A 20,437-nucleotide genomic window follows, 5' to 3' on the forward strand; every position below is an offset into this window, starting at 1 on the left:
TATGGTCACAAAACACATAACCCACAGTGATAGTCTCATATTACACCTGGTTCTGCTTGTATCCTATGCAATTCCATTAGTCAAGGTCTCTACAGCTACAATTGAGCACTTGCTTGGCCAAAGTGCAAGGAAAGCTGCTCTCACCACTGTATACTTTAGATTTAGTTGCTAAGGATGAGCAGTCCTGAAGGTAGCAACTTGAGTCTGCAACCATGCTTTTGCATCTCCCTGCAAACAATAATTCAAGATCTGAAACAAAATCTCAGGGGTAGCCCTATCTTTCATAAGTGCTGTAAATTCCATCTTTTCCAAGAATCTCACTGCATTCTCATACGGCATCCCCCAAAACTCTGGAAAGTCCTCTGCCATCCTCACAATCTTTCAACTATCACACACCCTGGCTTTCTCAACCACAACAAAACTGGAAGGCAACAAAACAAACACACTACTGAAGAAGCTCACTTTGCATCTGAAGAGCATTCTTTTTCCTGCGGTCAAGCACTTTCAAAGCTCTCTGCACTCTGGCTCGGAGTCAGATCACATGTAGCTGGACTTCAATACATCTTTCCTTCCTGTGACCACATTCTCCACACCACTCACACTGTATCACCCTCATGTGTGGATTTCTCCCCATTGCTTGCAACACGTCTCAGAACACCTGCTCCTCCAATCTTGTAATTGAAGTGAACCGCCTCTATGGAGGCACCAAAACATGGATGGACAAAAGCAGTAGAGCCTAATCTGCCTTCCCAGCCACCCTCATCCACGTTTAAGACAACAGAACAACACCATCACAAGGAAAAAAACATCCATTCAACATCATAGTCTCTACACATACCTTCTGATACAACTCACACTCTGGCCACATTTTCTCCAGAAGCTAGACAACCTCAAACAAAAACCCAGTGGACCATACAGCCCAACACAAGCTCCTACTGATTGAGCCCACCACTTGGCATGAGCCGGTAAGGGTTTGTAACTATTGTGTGCTATATTGGCTAGAAATAAAGATTGCCCGCTAACACCAGCTTTTGTTTAGATACTCCATCTTTTATCATTTACCATATTGGTTCCACACCTCAAGATCAATCACCTACTTGATCCCATGCATATCTTCAAGAATGTGCGTCTACCATTTGGGAACATTCAAATGGGACACGAGATTCCGTAGGCATAAGGGAGGATCTATGCACCATAGGGAGGATGCATGAAGCTTGGCCACAAGAGAGGCCAAATGGACGTGTCTTTTTATATCGTGCACCATGGAGATTATCAAAGCTAGAGATGGTGGCAATGAAGCGAGCTATCACTACAATTTGTACTCCTATTGGATGCATAAGGTGTTTGAAGGGGGCCTTCACAAAGAGCAAGAAAAGAGGTGTAGAGCAATTATATGGCTTGAAATCTCATGATTGGCACAAGATGCTCCAAGTAAGTATTTTATGTGCATAAAATCTTTTTCCTTCCAAATTTGTGGGTGAATTAGAAGCAACTAATCAATCATTCCTCATGTGTTCAACTCATACTACCTACTAGCATTTCTCAGAGTGCATCGAAGGATGTGAAGGATTGTATTTACAAGATGCATGAGCTTGTGAGGTACTTTACAAGATACAAAATGTGAATATTGTATTTACAAGATAGGCGAGCTTGTGAGGTACTTTACAGGATGCAAGGTGTTCATATTGCTAATATTGCATACTTTTTCCTTTCTAGGTACGTGAGCTCAAGGGAAATAGATCCCACCACACTTGAGAATACTCAAGTTATGTCAATGGAGATGGTTTGTTTAGTGGAGGAGACATTTCCACGTTCTATTCTCACAAGCCAACTACATCTCATAGTGCATTTGGTGGATGAGACTGCTATATGCGGTACTGTACATGCACAATGGTTGTTCTTCCTCGAACGCTTCATGAAGACCTTAAGGGTTTCGTGAGGCAAAATGCAAGACCCGAAGGTAGCATGGTTAAGGGTTGGTTGGTACAAGAGTCACTTGTATATATTTCTGAGTTTCTTGTTGATGCGGATAGCTCTCTCCCACAATTATGGAGAGATGATAAAAACCTAAGGATGACCTATATTGTGCCTCAAGGCTAAGGACGCAGCAAAGTAATAGACACAGAGTTGCTTAATAATATCAACCTCTTTTGCATGCTTAATAGTGATGTGATGATGGGTGACAAGATACAAGGATGCAAAGGCAAGAAGACAAGGAGAAAGGGCCCTCTTTCATACACACCACAGATCTCGTGTGCCATACCCTCAGTATCTAAGAGCACTTCCAAAGGATATTCATGTGGATTGGCTACTTGATGAAATGGAGAGAGCAGAGAAAGATGAGGGGAAGTATATCACAATGGAATAATGGGAGTATGCTAGGGGATGCATGAGCAAGGTCGGTATATAGAATGTTATGCATAAGTTAGGAGCTTTCACCAATTTAGATTGCTTATTTAATTGATTTTGTCTTGGTGTAGTGTACTATGTTCAATGCTATATGGTGTGAGGGCAAGCATTTTTGAACACAATAGATTGATGATAAGAGAAACACACAAGATTGTGGCATCATTGCTAGCTTTGAGGGAGCCAATGGAGCCATGGATGATTATTGTGGCATAATCTAAGATATTATTAAGCTTGACTTTCGACGCTTCTTTGTGTATGTTTTGGATGTAAAGTGGTTTAAGTACGTGGCGGAAAGAGGCCCTAATGAAAAAATCAAACACCATGCAAGTGGCTTTGTAACTACTGACTCCACAAAGTTTTGGCAAAGTAAGAAGAACACACTAGTACTACCGCAACAATGTGAACAGGTATTGTACACACATATAAAAATACTCACTTTTAAATATTTGATACCTTCAATGGAAGGAAAATAACATGATTGTATTTGTGTTTGAATTAGGTTGTCTATCAACCAATGGTGGATAATAATAGGTGGTGGCATGTCATACCTATTACGCCACGTTCCAAAGTGATGTATAGTACATTTACTAATATGGAGCGTATGGAGGATGATCCTGGCCATGGAGGTGATGATGACCATGATACAAGAGAGGAGGATGATCATGAGATAGAAGATACAGATATTGACACCATTACCCATCTACCATTGGTGATGTTGATTTTGATGAGCACATGAGTAGCACAAGTAGTAGTGGGTTGAATGTATTTGTAGATCTCAACACTGGTTTGGATTTTGAAGTAGATAGTTTGGCAAGGGTTGATCTTATTGAGGATGAGATTGAACCGTAGCCCATCATTGATATTGGCAAAACTATTTTACATATTATCTCATTCTCCTCACCTCACTTTATTTTTGTATGTGTGAGTTTGCCAAAAAGCATTCGATATTTTTGTTAAAATTATGTGCTTTGGTAATCATGGGCAATGTTAGGAAAGCAGTGATGTACATTTATCAGCATGCACCAAAATTTCGCTTTCTATATTCTCTGTTTTGCATCCAAATCCATGTCTATTCACAGTGCAAACGCACTAATAGACGTGCAAATAGACACGCTATTAGACATGCTCGTATTTTTGCTATTCTAGTAGCGCCTATAGACGTGCCCACTATTTTGTGCATCTATCAAGTGTGTCTATAGTTGCTTTGTGTTGTTGTGTAGGTGGGTAATCAAATCTGCTTTTCTAGAGGACAAGGCCTTTAGTATTACTATTTGCACCCATGGCATACTATTGCTAGAATAGACACATCTAGTGGTGTTCAAGGAATGGCTTAGAGTAGACACATCAAGGGTGGCGAGAGCAGCAGGCAAGTGGCAAATCCATTATGAAAAAGTTGGGCCAGGTGCCCTTGTACCTCGGTGCTGTCACCAGGTCTCTATGCTGGACGGCCCGAGAATCTCTCGCACCAAGCAACAAAGGAAGAGGAAGTGCAATCTGGAGGCTTGAGGGGAGTCTGAAGGAGTGGAAGCTGCGCGAGTGCTTCCGGAGCGAGGAGTAGCAGTGGGACTAGGAGAGGGAAAGGGACCTGACTGATACTGTGTCTCCGAACCAAGTGGAGACCAGTGTGCTGACTCATCTACATCTCCCGAGTCAGCACAACATGAGCCGCCCGTCCTACTCTTCCTTCCCTTGCGAGAGGCATGCGCAAGTGATGATCCCGCGGTCGAAGGGGCGCGAGGGGATGGCTGGACAGTACATCCACCCATCGGTGTAGGGGAAGGAATTGCTGAGGTCTTCTGAGAGAGTAGAGAGAAGAATCTCGGTGCCTCCTCATCACTCATTTGTGCTAAAAACTCATCGGGACTCCCGACAAAGCCATGCACGGCTAGCAAAGGAGTTCCTCGAGGGGTAGTCGCAGTGCTACATGGAAGAAGAGTCGGACCAAGGGTAGTCATAGTGCTAGGTCCGAGAGGAGTCAGACCAGGGGTAGTCCTCGGGGTAGTCGCCTGAGAGGAATCAAAGTCCTTTGGAGCATATAGATTTGACAAAATATGAAGAGGGGAGAGGAGGAGAGTGGAGATGAGGAGAGAGGGCATAGCTAGAGAGCACACCACAAATGACTAACTGTACACTAGAATTAGTTGAAAAAATAGAATATATACAAACCCTTTTAGGGTTAGGGTTGGGGGATCAAACCCTTTCCTTTATAGCACTCTATAAGGTTAGTGCTATGCACATATGATCACGTGATGGCGCTATGCACACATGATCACATGATGTTGAGCGTGAACTCTCAACACCTTCCCTCAAGATCAACATCATGAAGTAGGCCTTCCCTCAAGATGATGATTCTGGGGAATCGAAGAAGGACTAAGCATTACATTCCATCACACCCCTTTAATGGGAATGTCCTTCCTCTGCATCAAACCAAGAGCTAGTCGGTGTTTCTCGAATAGCTCTTTACCGAGTGGTTTGGTAAAGATGTCTGCAACATTTTCTTTGCTATCACAATGCTGCAGTGTGATGTCACCAAGTAACACTCTTTCTCTAATGAAGTGCTCTCTGACATCAATGTGCTTTGTCCTGGAGTGATATAGTGGATTTTTGGCCAATGCTTGAGCTGATTGATTGTCACAGTATATTGTTGTTGGCTTTGACTCATCAAAGTAATCTATTTCTAACAATAGTCTTCTGAGCCATATAGCCTCACATGCACCTGTAGTGAGTGCTCTATATTCTGCTTCAATCGAAGACAAAGAAACAGTTGGCTGTTTGTTTGACAACCATGATATAGCACCTTGACCAAGGAAAAATGCATATCCCTGTGTCGATCTCCTGGTCTCATGATCTCCAGCATAGTCACTATCATAGTATCCATGCAACCGTGGATGACTTCCTCTGTATTCTATGCCAAACTGTCTTGTACCTCTGATGTATCTCAAGACTCTTTTGGCTGCATTTCAGTGAGACTGTTTTGGATTTGCCATAAACTGTGCTAGTGAGCTTACTACATAACAAATATCTGGCCGTGTGATTGTCAGATATATAAGAGATCCAATGAGTTGCCTGTAGTATCTGTCATTGATTGTAGGCTTTTCTGAATCTTTAGTAAGTTTCAAACTCTGTTCCATGGGAGTGGCTGCAATCTTGCAATCTGCCATATGAAACTTCTTCAGGAGACTGTCAACATATTTGAGCTGACTCATGAATGTGCTATCTGAATCTCTCCAGAACTCAATTCCAAGACAATAGTGCATAAGTCCAAGATCTTTCATGTCGAACTCTGCAGATAAGTCTTGTTTTAATTTTCTGATGAAGCTATCCTTGCTTCCTGTCACAATCAGATCATCTACGTACAAAAGTGCAATAGTAATATCTTCCCCTTGAACTTTGTAGTAGAGAGTATGATCTGCATTGGACTTCATGTATCCCAGATCAGCAAAATACTTGTCAATTCTGCTGTACCAACTTCTGGGTGCTTGCTTTAAGCCGTAGAGACTTTTGTTGAGATGGCAAACCTTGTTCTCTTTTCCTGGTTCAACATAACCGGCTGGTTGTTGCATGTAGACTTCCTCGTCTAGATAACCATTGAGAAATGCATTCTTGACATCGAGCTGATACACATTCCATTTACTGAGTGTCGCTAGTGATATCAAGAACCGTATGGAATCCATCTTTGCTACTGGAGCATAAGTCTCATCATAATCTTGGCCATATTGTTGTGCAAATCCTTTTGCAACTAATCTGGCTTTGTATCTCTGAATACTGCCATCTGGATTGTACTTCACTTTGTATACCCATTTGTTGGCTATGGCCTTCTTTCCTGGTGGAAGGTTGCATAATTCCCAAGTGTTATTTTTATACAAAGCATCCATTTCTTCATTCATAGCAGTTTGCCATTCTAGCTTATCTACTGCGTCTTCGAAGTACACTGGTTCTTCTGTAGCCATGATGGTAGTCATAAGAGCATAGTTGGTGGTTTCCACCTGAATTGCTTTGCCTTTCTGAGCATATGTCAATCTGGCTGGTGGTCTGCTTTCCCTAGTAGACCGTCTGAGCTGCTGTGGCGCTGATTGGGGTGTTGCTGGCAATTCTTGCTCTTCTTCATCAACCTGTTTTGTAGGTGACTGTGAAGTCGATGCTTCTATCTCCTGTGTAGGTGAGGTTTTCCATTCTGATTCCTCATCGAAGATTACATCTCTGGAGATAAAGACTTTGCGGTTGATGGGATCATACAATTTGTATGCTTTGCTTTCTTCACTGTAGCCAACCATGATGCATTTGCGTGACTTCGCATCCAATTTCCTGCGATGATCATCATGTATGTGGGCATATGCTATGCAACCAAATATGCAGAGATGCCCAATGCGTGGCTTGTGTCCAGTGAATGCTTCATAAGGAGTCATACCTTGTATCGGTTCAGTAGGAAGCCGATTAAGCAAGTAGTTAGCTGTAGCTATTGCTTCTGCCCAATACTGATTCGGAAGATGCTTTTCACTAAGCATTGCTCTAGCACTGTCTGCTAAAGTCCCATTCTTCCTTTCAGCTCTTGCATTTTGCTGAGTATCTACACATGTGAATTGTCTTCGAATGCCGTGATTTTTGCAAAAGTTCATGAAGGCTGAAGACATGTCATGTATTCACCTCCTCTGTCTGATCTCATGACCTTGATCTTTCTGCCTGTTTGGTTTTCTACCATGGCTTTGAATTCTTGAAATCTGGCAAACACTTCAGATTTCTCTTTCAGAAAGTAGACCCAACAATATCTGCTGTAGTCGTCGATGAAGGTCAAGTAATAAAGTGAACCATTGATGCTGCGGGTCTGGGCATAACTTCATACATCTGTATAAATCAAATCAATAATACCTCATGCACGAGAGGTACTTCTGACAAAGTTGGTTCGCTTTTGTTTGCCGAAGCAGCATGCTTCACAAACTTTTCCAAGAAACTGTAGCTTCGGAATCCCAATTGCCATATTCTGATTCCTTAGATCTAACAAGTACTTGAAGTTGACATGACCATATCTCTTGTGCCATTTTGCAGATAGTGGCATCTGTTGCATTTGAGCTGACATGGCATGCTTATCTGGTACTGTAGCTAGCATCCTGTATAAGCGTCCTTCCTTGACACCTTTTGCTACTAGCTGACCTCTTTTGGATTTGTCTCTGATAGTGCATTCATCACCGTCGAAGATGACTTTGTAGTTGTGTTCCGTCATTTGACCTATTGACAAAAGGTTCTTGCTGAGCTTCGGAACATAGAGCACATCTTTGACTAGTCCTTTTGTACTAGTGAAATTGTTCATAGGGATAACACCTGTCCCTTGAACTGGATTCGGTGTATTGTCTGCTGTGTAGATGACATTCTTTTGTCCTTCTAATGGCTTCATTTCTGTGAACCATTCCTGATGATTTGTCATATGAGATGATGCACCGCTGTCGATGTACCAAGGATCCTATTCCACTTGGTCGACTTGATAGCTGAAATCCTCTTTGGGATTGAAATCAGTGTCTAGGTGCATTGTATCAGTCTGATGCATCCTCACTGGCAAGAAACATATTTCCATGTTCATTTGCAAAATGACTGTGACTAGAATGTCCACCACGATGATTTCCTCTTCCTCGGGAATTCCCTCGATTGGATTGACCGCCTTGGTCATACTGCTTCTTGCGGCAATCTCTTTCATAGTGTCCAAACTTGTGACAATAGTTGCATTGAATGTTTGACACATTGGTGGATGTATTCCCTTGTCCTTGGAATCTTCCTCGGTTGGAATGATTTCCTCTTTGCTGATTCTGATGTTGCTGAGGATGATGCTGATGCTGATGCTGATTTTGACTTTGTTGATGATGACCACTTTTCTGATATGATCTACCTCTGTTTCTGCCTTTGCCTCTGCTTCTGTTTGAAGCTGTGAATGCCTGATCATTAGAATGACCTTTAGGTGCTTGAATGGCCTGAGTCCTGAGTTCTTCACCAAGTAGAACTGACTGAAGTTCTTCCAGTGTTGGAATTTGCCATTGGATGGCAATACTCTGGACTAGATTCTCATATCCCTCTCCTAGTCCATTCAGGATTACTTGAACCATTTCTACGGGATTCATGGTCTCTCCTGCTGCTGCAAGTTGATTGTTGTAGTCTTTGATGCGGAGTACATAAGCATGACCGGTTTCACTGCTGTTGCGGAAACTCTGGTTGATCTGGTTTCTTAGGGTGAGAATCCTGGATGTGTTCTTGGACTCGTAGAGAGCTGCAAACATATCCCATGCTTCTTTTGATGTCTTGACTGTGTTGAGCTATCCTAGCATGACATCTTGCACATTCTTCTTGATCAGGTGATAGGCATACTTGTCTTTCTTATCCCATTCTGCTTGAGCTCGGGCAATGGCGGGATCTGCTACTGGTGCAAAAACTGTTTGTGTAGATGTAGATCCCGATGTAGATCCCGTTGCTGGTGCTGTGACAACAGATGGAGTAGAGCTACTGGTGGCTGGATCGGCCAATGGTCTAGGTATGGATCCATCGACATACTCCCATTTGTCCTGAAGCACAAGAATGGTCTCCATTCGGTATTTCCATGTATTATAATTGGAGTTGTCTAACTTAGTAGATGCCTCCAGATTGAGGTTGCTAGTCGACATGGTGCAAACAATGTACTCAAAAGTGTCCTGAAAAACTCTATATGAATCAACTGCAAATACACTGAAGATGCCAAGTGAAATCTCTGTACCGTCGGTGAAGATAGAACTGCAGTATATAAGATCTGATCTGTGCTACAAGGCTTGTGGCAATGATGCCGGGAATAGCCAAGAGACTTTACAAGGCTGAAAAATGATGTGCACGATGCCGTGAGATAGCCAAATAGGCTTTACAATGGTGGCATGTGTGTGTGAAATCAAGTGCGATCGGCACACTGAATCAATCTGCAATGCCTCTGAACTCTGAAGTCTGCTCACTGAACTGATGAACGTAAGGTTTCAGGTAATGTAATGATGTGAAATCGGATGTGAGCGTATGGACTGTAGGTACTAGTCGGGAATTTTGGGCATGGCTTAAATTGGCAACTTGGGGAATTCAAAGCGTCCCCTCTATGGTGATCTAGTCTACTCTGATCTAGATCTAAACCAACCATCGATCGATGAAAGAGCAGCAAATAATTCCTTTTCTTTTGTTCTTTTTAAGTGCTGGGTCAGATGCGTCGATGTAGAGGCAAATGAAGGAAGTGGTTTTGTCGTCGAGGCTCAAATGTAAGTGTAACTTGCGCCGAAATGTGTGCGTGATGTAACGAGCGCGTAGAGCACAAAAAACCGAGCGACTTTCCTTTTTGGAGCACCCTCAAATTCTTCCTGGATCAAGAGATATGACTTGATCTAGGTGGAGGGGCAAAAGGAGTGCAAATGGTGCTCAATGATGATGTGTCACTGTGAGTCACATGCAGTGATGATGTGGCACTGTGCTCAGTAAGAGGTGTGCCAGTGAAGCTCTGTGCTGAGGTGGCAGGAGTGTGCACATGCAGTGTGTGCACAGTGTGCCTGGCAAGAGACTGTGCTTGCAGGGGTCAGTGCTGACTGGACTGCTGAGGTGGCAGTGCTGAGGTGGCACAGATGATGTCAGCAAGGTGACGTGGCAATGCTGACGTGTCACTGATGATGTGGCAGGTGACATGGTAGAATGATGTGTCACTGATGACGTGGCAGGTGACATGGCAGTCGATGGTGATGTGGCAGTCGGTGATGATGTGGCAGTCGGTGATGACATGGCAGTGAGGATAGGCTGATGACATGGTGCGAATGACGTGGCACTGTGGATAAGGTTGCCACATGTCAGATTCATGAGGCGCTTATCTACCACGTGGCAGATAAGATGACGTGGCAGATTGATGATGTGGCAGTTGTGGCTAAGGCTATCTGCCATGTGTCGACCAATGGCTTCATCGGAATCTAAAAGATTCCGACGGAATCTAAGAAGATTCTGTCTGCCTATGGATTTCCGTCACAGCTATTCGTTGGAGTCTTGCGTCAGAGCCTTAGAGGCTTCGAAGATGGCAGTTGGCGGTCGTGCTGCTGGGGAGCTGATTGAAAGAGCTGCGTAGGTGCTGGCTTTATGGAGAGGTGCTGGAGGCGAGCTCGCAGGAGGGGTAGCCGTAATGCTCACTGGAGCTAAGGCACCATGAGAGTTGGCTATGGGCGCAGTTGGAGATCGTTGGAGAGGCATAGCCAGCAGCTTGATTGTTCAGAGTCGGATGCTTCCGGAGAAGTTTGCAACCCTGCAGCCCGCCATCCTTCCTACAGACGACAGTCGTGAGGCTCAGCCGCTTGTAGATGAAGCAGTTCGTGTGCTACTGGAGTCGGTGGAGCAGCCCGAGGATGGAGCTACTGATGCAAGACTATGGCATCATTGTCTTGTAGAAGGCTGCAGTTGGAGCATTGACGAGAGCTGCTGGAAGAGCTAGTGCTGGGCTGCAGCCGTTGGAGACTCTATGTAAGGCGATCGCTGAAGGGCTTGGTTGACGACTGATTGAAGGTCGGCTGGCAGAGCTGAGCCATTTGGAGGCGTAGGAGCTCGAAGCTAGGCTGTTGGAGACTAGTCCATAGCGTGGTAGAACAGGGCACTGGAGTCTTGGATGCGCCTTAGCGCTGTGCTAGCCTTCGATTGATTCCTTTGGCTGAAGTCGCTGTAGTCCGCTATAGCTTGAGAGTCGTTGAAGCATGCACCTTAGTGTGTGAGCGGACGATGAACGTAGGAGGGTGCTGTTGGATGGCGACGGCTGGTGATGCTGGCCTTATATGTTGGCTTAGTTGTGGGTGCGCCGTGAGCTCCGTGAGCTCAAAGTAGCGTTAGTTGGAGCTGTTGTAGAAGGAGCTTTTGATAGGGACGGCCGTCGAAGGAGACTTGTTGGAGAGGCTTAGCTTTGGAATCAACCTTTCTTTCTCTTTCTCACAGATCTCTCAAAACCTCTCTCTCAAAGACTAAGATCTAGATATCTCTCTCTCTCATAAACAAGAAATACTCTCTTAATCTCTCAAGAACTCAAAGAAAGAATAATGGACGGAAATTTCCTCTCAATGGACAGAAATTTCTTCTTAACGTGGATGGAATTCTCTCTACGGAAGTGAAGGGAAGGAACTCACAATCACTCGAGAACTCTCAGACTCTTAATCACTCTCACTCTCTCAAGAAGGATGGCGCCTCAGCGGAAGGCAGAACCAAGCTCTGATACCATGACAAAATATGAAGAGGGGAGAGGAGAAGAGTGGAGATGAGGAGAGAGGGCACAGCTAGAGAGCACACCACAAATGACTAACTGTACACTAGAATTAGTTGAAAAAATAGAATATATACAAACCCTTTTAGGGTTAGGGTTAGGGGATCTAACCCTTTCCTTTATAGCACTCTATAAGGTTAGTGCTATGCACATATGATCACATGATGGTGCTATGCACACATGATCACATGATGTTGAGCGTGAACTCTCAACAAGATCGTGAGCTCTCCTCCTGCGAGGCTGTCCATACTTGTCGGATGAGCAACATGATCCCATGTCTAACATAGACACAAACACGAAAACAGAAAACAAAAAAACAAACATAAGCATAGGCATAGGCATAGGCATAGGCAAGAAGAAAGAAGAGGGAAAGGAAAGAAGAGGGAAAGGAAAGAGGGAAAGAAGATGGAAAGGAAAGAAGAGGGAAAGGAAAGAGAAGAGGAAGAAAAGGGAAATAGAGAAGAGATAGAGAATAAGAGTTAGAGAGAATAAGCTCATGCTTATGCTTATGCGGAAATAGAGAATGAGAGAAGGGGGAAATAGAGAAGGGGAAAGAGATGGGGGGGAATGAGAGAATCATAAGCATAAGCTTATGCGGAAATAGAGAATGAGCTTATGCTTCTCTCATTCTCTATTTCCACATAAGCTCATGCATAAGCATAAGCTTATGCGGAAATAGAGAAATAAAGAAGGGGGAAACTTAAGCATAAGCTCATGCTCATGCATAAGCATAAGCATAAGTACATGCTCATGCTTATGCTCATGCATGAGCATGAGCTTATGCGAATGAGAGAAGGGGGAAAGAGATGAGGGGGAATGAGAGAAGGGGGAATGAGAGAAGCATAAGCATAATAGAATAAGAGGGAAAGGAAATAGAGAATAAGAGGGGGAAACTTAAGCATAAGCTTAAGTTAAGCATAAGCTTAACTTCTCTATTTCTGCATAAGCATAAGCATAAGCTCATGCTCATGCATGAGCATAAGCATGAGCTTATGCTTATGCTTATGCAGAAATAGAGAATGAGCTTATGCGGAAATAGAGAATGAGTTTCCGCATAAGCTTCTCTCATTCTCTATTTCCGCATAAATGAAGTGCATAAGCATAAGCTTATGCGGAAACTTAAGCATAAGCTCATGCTTATGCTTATGCGGAAATAGAGAATGAGCTTATGCGGAAATAGAGAATGAGTTTCCGCATAAGCTTCTCTCATTCTCTATTTCCATATGAGCTCATGCACATGCATAAGCTCATGCTTATGCTTATGCAAAAATGGAGAATGAGCTTATGCGGAAATAGAGAATGAGTTTCCGCATAAGCTTCTCTCATACTCTATTTCTGCATGAGCTCATGCATAAGCATAAGCTTATGCAGAAACTTAAGCATAAGCTCATGCTCATGCATGAGCATAAGCATGAGCTTATGCTTATGCTTATGCTTAAGCAGAAGCATAAGCTCTAAGCATAAAGCATAAGCATAAGCATAAGCTCATGCTTATGCTTATGCAGAAATAGAGAATGAGCTTATGCGGAAATAGAGAATGAGTTTTCGCATAAGCTTCTCTCATTCTCTATTTTCGCATGAGCTCATGCATAAGCATAAGCTTATGCGGAAACTTCAGCACAATAGGATTGCTTTGACACCTGTGATTTTGCCCACATGTAAGTTTGCAAATAGTATAAAAAATCATATAATAATATATTAATAGTTTGCAAATGTGTATAGCAAGTGAGTAATGGGAAGTGGGGTGGGAGTGAGGAGGGAGGAGTGGAATGGGAGAGGGAAGTAATACGGATGTATGATAATAAGTATAAAAAATAGTATAATAATATATTAATAGTTTTCAAATGGCAAGTGAGTAATGGGAAGTGGAAGTGAGAGTGGGGAGGGAAGAATGGAATGGGAGAGGGGAAGGTAATAGGGAAGTAGGATAATAAGGGAGTGAAATGAGTGAGGGAGTTAATAGAGGATGAAAAAGAGGAGGGTGAGATGGGGAAATATGGAATTTTGGGAAATGGGAGGAGTATGGGACATGGTGGAAATGTGGGATGGGAGTGGTGGCAATGGGGAGGAAGAAGAAATGGATGGATGAAGGGGGGCTAATGGAAGATTGGGATGAGGGATGGGGGTCCAATGGGAGAGGGGGAGTAATGGGAGCCAATGGGAGAGGGGATAAATGAAAAGCCAATAGGAGAGAGGGGAGGAATGGAAAGCCAATAGGAGAGGAGGAGGAAAACCTAATTTTTCTTATATATAGTCTTCCAGGGGGGGCTGGCGGCCGCGGCCGCAAGCCCATGGAGTGGGGAAGGGGGGGGGCGGGGGTGAAGGGGGGGAGGAGGAAGGGGGTGGGAGGGCTGGCAGCCACGGCCACCAGCTTGGGGGAAGGGGGGGTGGGGAAAAGGGGGGGGGGAAAGGGCAGAGAGGGGGGGGGGCTAGGGGCCTGGCGGCCGCCAGCCCGGGGGAAGGGGGGAGGGGAGGGGGAGAGGGGGCGGGGGTGAAGGGGGGGGAGGAGGAAGCAGGGGGAGGGCTGAGAGGGGGGGGCTGGGGGGCTAGCAGCCATGGCCGCCAACCCGAGGGAAGGGGGGAGGGGGAGGGAGAGGGGGCGAGAAAGGGGGGGGCGGGGGTGAAGGGGGGGGAGGGGCTAGCGGCTACAGCCGCCAGCCCAGGGGAAGGGGAGGGAAGGGGGGGGAAGGGGGGGTGCGAGAGGGGGGGGTGAGGGGGTGGGGAAGGGGGGGGGCGAGGGTGAAGGGGGGGGAGGGGGAAGGGGGTGGGAGGGCTAGTAGCCGCGGCGGCCAGGAAGGCGGGGGGGAAGGGGGGGTGGGGAAGAGGGGGGGAAGGGCTGAGAGGGGGGGAGGGGCTGGGGGGCTGGCGGCCGTGGCCGCCAGCCCGAGGGAAGTGGGGAGGGGGGGGGAGAGGGGCCAGGGAAGGGGGGGGCGGGGTGAAGGGGGGGGGAGGGGGAAGGGGGTGGGAGGGGTGGGGGTGAAGGGGGGGGGGGGATGGGGGGTGCGAGAGGGGGGGGGTGCGAGGGGGTGCGAGAGGGGGGGGAAGGGCTAGCAGCCACGGCCGCCAGCCTATGGAGGGGGGGCGGGGGTGAAGGGGCGAGAGGGGGAAGGGGGTGCGATGGGGGTGGAAGGGGGTACGAGGGGGGTGGGAAGGCTGGCGGGCGCACTGGCGGCCACGGCCGCCAACCCAGGGAAAGGGGGGGAAGGGGGGGGGAAGGGTTGAGAGGGGGGTGGCTGGGGGCTAGCAGCCGCGGGGAAGGGGGGAGGGGGGGAGAAGGGGGGCAGAGGGGGAAGGGGGTGGGAGGGTGGTGGGAAGTGGGGGGGAAGGGGGTGCGAGGGGGTGGGAGGGGCTGGCGGCCGCTGTCGCCAGCCCAGGGGAAGGGGGGGAAGGGGGGGTGGGGAAGGGGGGGGGAAGGGCTAAGAGGGGTGGGCTGGGGGGCTGGCAGCCATGGCTGCCAGCCCGGGGTAAGGGGGGAGGGGGGGGGAAAGGGGGGGGGAGGGGGAAGGGGGTGGGAGGGTCTGGCGGCCGCGGCTGCCAGCCCGGGGGAAGGGGGGAGGGGGGGGAAATGGGTGGAAAGGGGGGGTGGGGAGGGGGGATGGGGGGGTGGAGGGGGAAGGGGGTGGGAGGGGGACGAGGGGCTATCGAGGGGAGGGAAGGGGGGAGGGGCGGGGGGCTAGCGGCCGCCAATCCCGTGGAGGGGGGAAGGGTAGAGGGGAGGTGGGGTTGAGGGGGGGAGCAGGAGGGGAGTGGAGGGGGGAGACGGGTTGAGCGGGGGGAGCAGAGGGGGGGAGGGGTTCTGGCAGTGGAGGGAGGGGAGGGGAGGGGAGGAGGGGAGGGGAGGGCAGGGTCGAGGGGGGCAGGGAGGGGGGAGGGGAGGGGAAGGAGAGAGAGAGAGAGAGAGAGAGAGAGAGAGAGAGGGAGGGAGAGGAGAGGAGGGAGCCGAAGGAGAGAGAGGGGAGAGGAGGGAGGGGAGTGAGAGAGAAAGTGAGGGGAGGGAGAGAGAAAGAGAGAGAGAGAGTGAGGGGGGAAGGTATGGGAGAGAGAGAGAGTGAGGGAGAGAGAAACAAGGGAGTAGAGGGAGAGAGGTCAAATTCTTACAAGAGTGACAAATAAGATTTGACTTAGGAAAATAATAAAGGGGACTTACTAGAAGAATGTTGAACACAAATTTGAATTCTTACAATTAAGAGTAGAACTATCACGAGCAAGAGCGACAAATAAGATTCTTGCTCAAATAAGATTACTATCACAAGCAAGAGCGACAAATAAGATTTGACTTACTATCATGAGCAAGAGCGACAAATAGGATTTGATTTACGAGAAGAATAAAAGAGACTTACGAGAAGAATGAAAGGGATTTACGAGAAGAAAGTATCAAGAAGAATGTTGAACACAAATTTGAATTCAAAAGGAACGTACGAGAAGAAAGTATGAGAAAAATGTTGAACACAAATCTGAATTCAAATTTCCCTCTCTTTTTTGAAAATTCAAATTTATGCGTAGGAGGAGTAGGCTAGTTTTTCTTATATGTACTCTTCTTTCCATTCATTCATTCTCACTCTCTCCTCATTTCATTGAAGCAATCAAGAGCTGAAGAGAAAGGATAAGCGAAGCCTTACTTTTTTCACTTTTTCCAGGTACTTGCATTCTTTTTCATTCGTCTTGTAATTCTTTTTCTTTACTTACAATTCTTTTTCAATTAGTTTCTTGTTAAAGTTTTTGAGTTCTATTTCTTAAAATTCATCTTGTAATTCTTTTTCTTTACTTACAATTCTTTTTCAATTAGTTTATTGTTAAAGTTTTTGAGGAGGGGGGTCTTTTAGAAGGCATTACAATTCTTTTTAAATTAGTTTCTTATTTGAGTTTTTGAGTTCTATTTTAATTAATTTCTTATTTATATTTGAGTTTGTAAATTTGAGAAATGAGAGAATAGGGAGGGAGAGAAAGAGAGAGGAGAGAGGAGAGAGGGAAAGAGAGAAATTAAGAGAGAGAAGAGGGGCTCTTGGCAGCCGTGGCCACCAAAGGGAGAGAGAGAATGAGAAATGAGAGGAGTAGGGAGGGAGAGAAAGAGAGAGAGGAGAGAGGGAGAGAGAGAGAGAGATTCACATAGAGAAGAGGGGCTCCTTAAATGAGAGAGAAGAGTAGGGAGGGAAAGAAAGAGAGAGGAGAGACGGGAAGAGAGATTAAGAGAGAGAAGAGGGTCTCCTGGCGACCATGGCTCTTGAGGGAGGGAGAGAGTAGGGAGAGAGAGGGAGAGAGAGAGAAAGAGAGAGAGGGAGAGAGAGAGAAAGAGAGAGAGAGGGAAAGAGAGAGAGGGAGAGAGAGAGAGAGAAAGAGAGAGAGGGAGAGAGAGGGAGAGAGAGAGAAAGAGAGAGAGGGAGAGAGAGAGAAAGAGAGAGAGAGGGAAAGAGAGAGAGGGAGAGAGAGAGAGAGAAAGAGAGAGAGGGAGAGAGAGGGAGAGAGAGATGTTTATTAGAATGAAACGCAGTGAGAGGAGAGAGGGAAAGAAAGAAATTAAGAGAGAGAAGAGGGGCTCTTCGGGGCCGTGGCCGCCAAAGGGAGAGAGAGAATGAGAAATGAGAGAGAAGAGTAGGGAGGGAGAGAGACAAGAGATTAAGAGAGAGAAGAGGGGCTCCTTAAATGAGAGAGAAGAGTAGGGAGGGAAAGAAAGAGAGAGCTCAAACGTGGCCACCAAAGGGAGAGAGAGAATGAGAAATGAGAGAGAAGAGTAGGGAGGGAGAGAAAGAGAGAGAGGGAGAGAGAGAATGAGAAATGAGAGAGAAGCATAGGAGAAAGAGAGAGGGAGAGAGACAAGAGATTAAGAGAGAGAAGAGGGGCTCCTTAAATGAGACAGAAGAGTAGGGAGGGAAAGAAAGAGAGAGCTGAGAGAGGGAGAGAGAGAAGAGAGTCTCCTTGCAGCAATGAGAGAGAAGAGTAGGGAGGGAAAGAAAGAGAGGGAGGGAGAGGGAGGGAGAGGGAGAGAGAGAGAGAAGAGAAGAGGGAGACTTAGGGAGAGAGAAAGAGAGAGAGGGAGAGAGAGAGAGAGAGAGACAAAGAGAGAGAGGGAGAGAGAGGGAATGAAAGAGAGAGGGAGAGAGACAAGAGATTAAGAGAGAGAAGAGGGGCTCCTTAAATGAGAGAGAAGAGTAGGGAGGGAAAGAAAGAGAGAGCTGAGAGAGGGAGAGAGAGAAGAGACTCTCCTTGCAGCAATGAGAGAGAAGAGTAGGGAGGGAAAAAAAGAGAGGGAGGGAGAGGGAGAGTGAGAGAGAGAAGAGAAGAGGGAGACTTAGAGAGAGAGAAAGACAGAGAGGGAGAGAGAAAGAGAGAGAGAGAAAGAGAGAGAGGGAGAGAGAGGGAATGAAACTTCTCTGCCAGAAGAGAAGGGAGCGAAAGAAAGAGAGGGAGGGAGAGGGAGAGAGAGAGAGAGAAGAGAAGAGGGACACTTAGGGAGAGAGAAAGAGAGAGAGGGAGAGAGAGAGAGAGAGAGAGAGAGAGAGAAAGAGAGGAAGAGAGAGAGAGAGAGAGAGGGAGAGAGGGAGAGAGAGGGAGGAATGAAACTTCTATGCTAGAGGGAGGGAGAGTATAGGGAGGGAGAGGGAGAGAGAGAGAGAGAAGAGAGGAGGGAGACTTAGGGAGAGAGAAAGGGAGAGAGAGAGAGAGAGAGAGAGAGAGAGAGAGAGAGAGAGAGAGAGGAGGGAGACTTAGGGAGAGAGAGATAAAGAGAGAGGGAGAAAGAATGAAACTTCTAGGAGCCATGGCCGCCAAGAGAGGGAGGTAGAGAGAGAGAGAGAGAGAGAGAGAGAGAGAGAGAGAGACTTCTCGCGGCCGTGGCTGCCAAGGGAGGGAGGGAGGGAGGGAGGGAAGAAGGCTAAGAGAGATTAAGAGAGAGAATTGAGAGAGAGAGAGAGAGAGAGAGACATAGAGAGGAAAAGAATGACAAATCCTAGCAGCCAAGAGGATAAAGGTAGGGAGATAGAGAGGGTAAGAGAGAGAGAGAGGGAGAGAGAGAGAAGAGGAGAGAGAGAGAGAGAGATAAAGAGAGAGAATGAAAAATCTTAGCTGCCATGGGAGGGAGAGAAAGAGAGAGTTGAGATAAACTAAGAGAGAGAATGAGTGGGATGAGGATAGAGAGGGAAACACATAAGAGTTGTCAGAGAGAGAGATTAAGAGAGAGAATGAGGTGTCTTGACTATGGCTACAGAGAGATTTAGGAGTCGAGAGAGAGAGAGAGAGAAAGTAAAGAGAGTTTTATATATTTACATGTTTTATATTATCCTTTTAAAAAATTATAAGAGAGTGAATTTATGGTTTGTTTTGAAGGTGAGATAATATTTTTATATATATTCATCTTTTAAATCGAAAAATGTTAACTTTTCTTTAGATACTTGTTCTTCATTTATCTCACATGCAAGTTTAGCCTCTACATCAAAACCCCTTCTTTTGCATATTTAAGCCTCTTAAACCCCAGCACATTAAAATGAACATAGAAAAAGAAATTATTTATTGCTTTTCTTCGCTTCGACAGTTGGTTTAGCATAGTTTAGCATAGATTAGATTGCCTTAGAGGAGAGACAATTCTCCAAGTTGCCAATCGAAGCCATGCTCAAATTTTTCTAACTAGTTCCTGTTGGAACACTGAAAGGAAAGAGTAGAGTGGACACAAAATCAGAATACTTGCATATAGAATGAAGAAGAAAGAGGTCCTTAAGTAGGCACCTCATACAAGGTCACTGACATCACTGATGACCTCAAAGCTCCACAATCATCTCCTCAATCTGCTCCTAGATTCACTCAATCATCCTATGTGGCTTTTCCACCACCTAACTGTGCTTGTGGGCACCTAATTGTGCCTCTAGCACTCACACATAGAAACATAAGGTGTGCCTGAGGCATACACCTTGAGATATCCCAACAAACCCCCCCTCAAGGAAATGCCTCAGGCTATGTCATGGATACATCTAGTCTCATAGTTTCTCATGCCATCTCATGGTGGTCAAGGATTAATCTATGGCTAGGTTCTCATGCTAGCAAGGGTTCCCTTGGGTGTAAGGTAAACAGAAAGGGATACAAACAGACCTTCCAATGGTTATCTCCCCTGCATGTACATGCACACAATGTCTGCAGGAGGTACCATGGAACAAAACATACACATGGCCTACATCATAAGGTGACCAGAGGTGTTTACAAAACACACACAACACAATAGTTTATTTTCATTCATTTTGGAGGACTATCCAGGCTGAGTACCTTGACATAAAAAAGAGAGATCTAGAGCATACATAGAGATGATTTAAAATGCATAATCTTCATGGGATGCCTTATCTTGTGGAGGCAAATTCACTGTAAGTAGATTTGCATTTTCTGTCTTTGCTTTGTCTCTGCAAAACTTCTCACTATGGTTGTTTTTGCCACAGTGCTTGCATGGATTAACTTTGAAGCAGTCCTTTGAAAGGTGATTTGTCTTTCCACAGTGATTGCAAGGAGTATACTTGCCCTTCTGGAATTTCATAACATAAGCAGTGTCATTGCCTTTCCTTAGCTCCATATGCCTTTCTTCTTCTTGGAGAGCTGAGATAATGCCTTCAAGGTTAGGATTGGGAAGATTCTTCAAAGTGCTAACAATGTGATCAAAACTTTTAGGCATACTCTTAAGTAGCACTGCCATAGCATCATCAGGGGTGATAGGAGAGTTGATAGAAAGCTAACTGAGTCATAAGACTCTGCATATAGTTGACATGAGCAGCTAAAGTAGTATCACTTGCC

This window comes from Dipteris shenzhenensis, chromosome 18, assembly GCF_047967505.1.
Source record: "Dipteris shenzhenensis isolate YYH24624 ecotype China chromosome 18, Dip_SZ_1.0, whole genome shotgun sequence".
Classification (NCBI taxonomy): Eukaryota; Viridiplantae; Streptophyta; class Polypodiopsida; order Gleicheniales; family Dipteridaceae; genus Dipteris; species Dipteris shenzhenensis.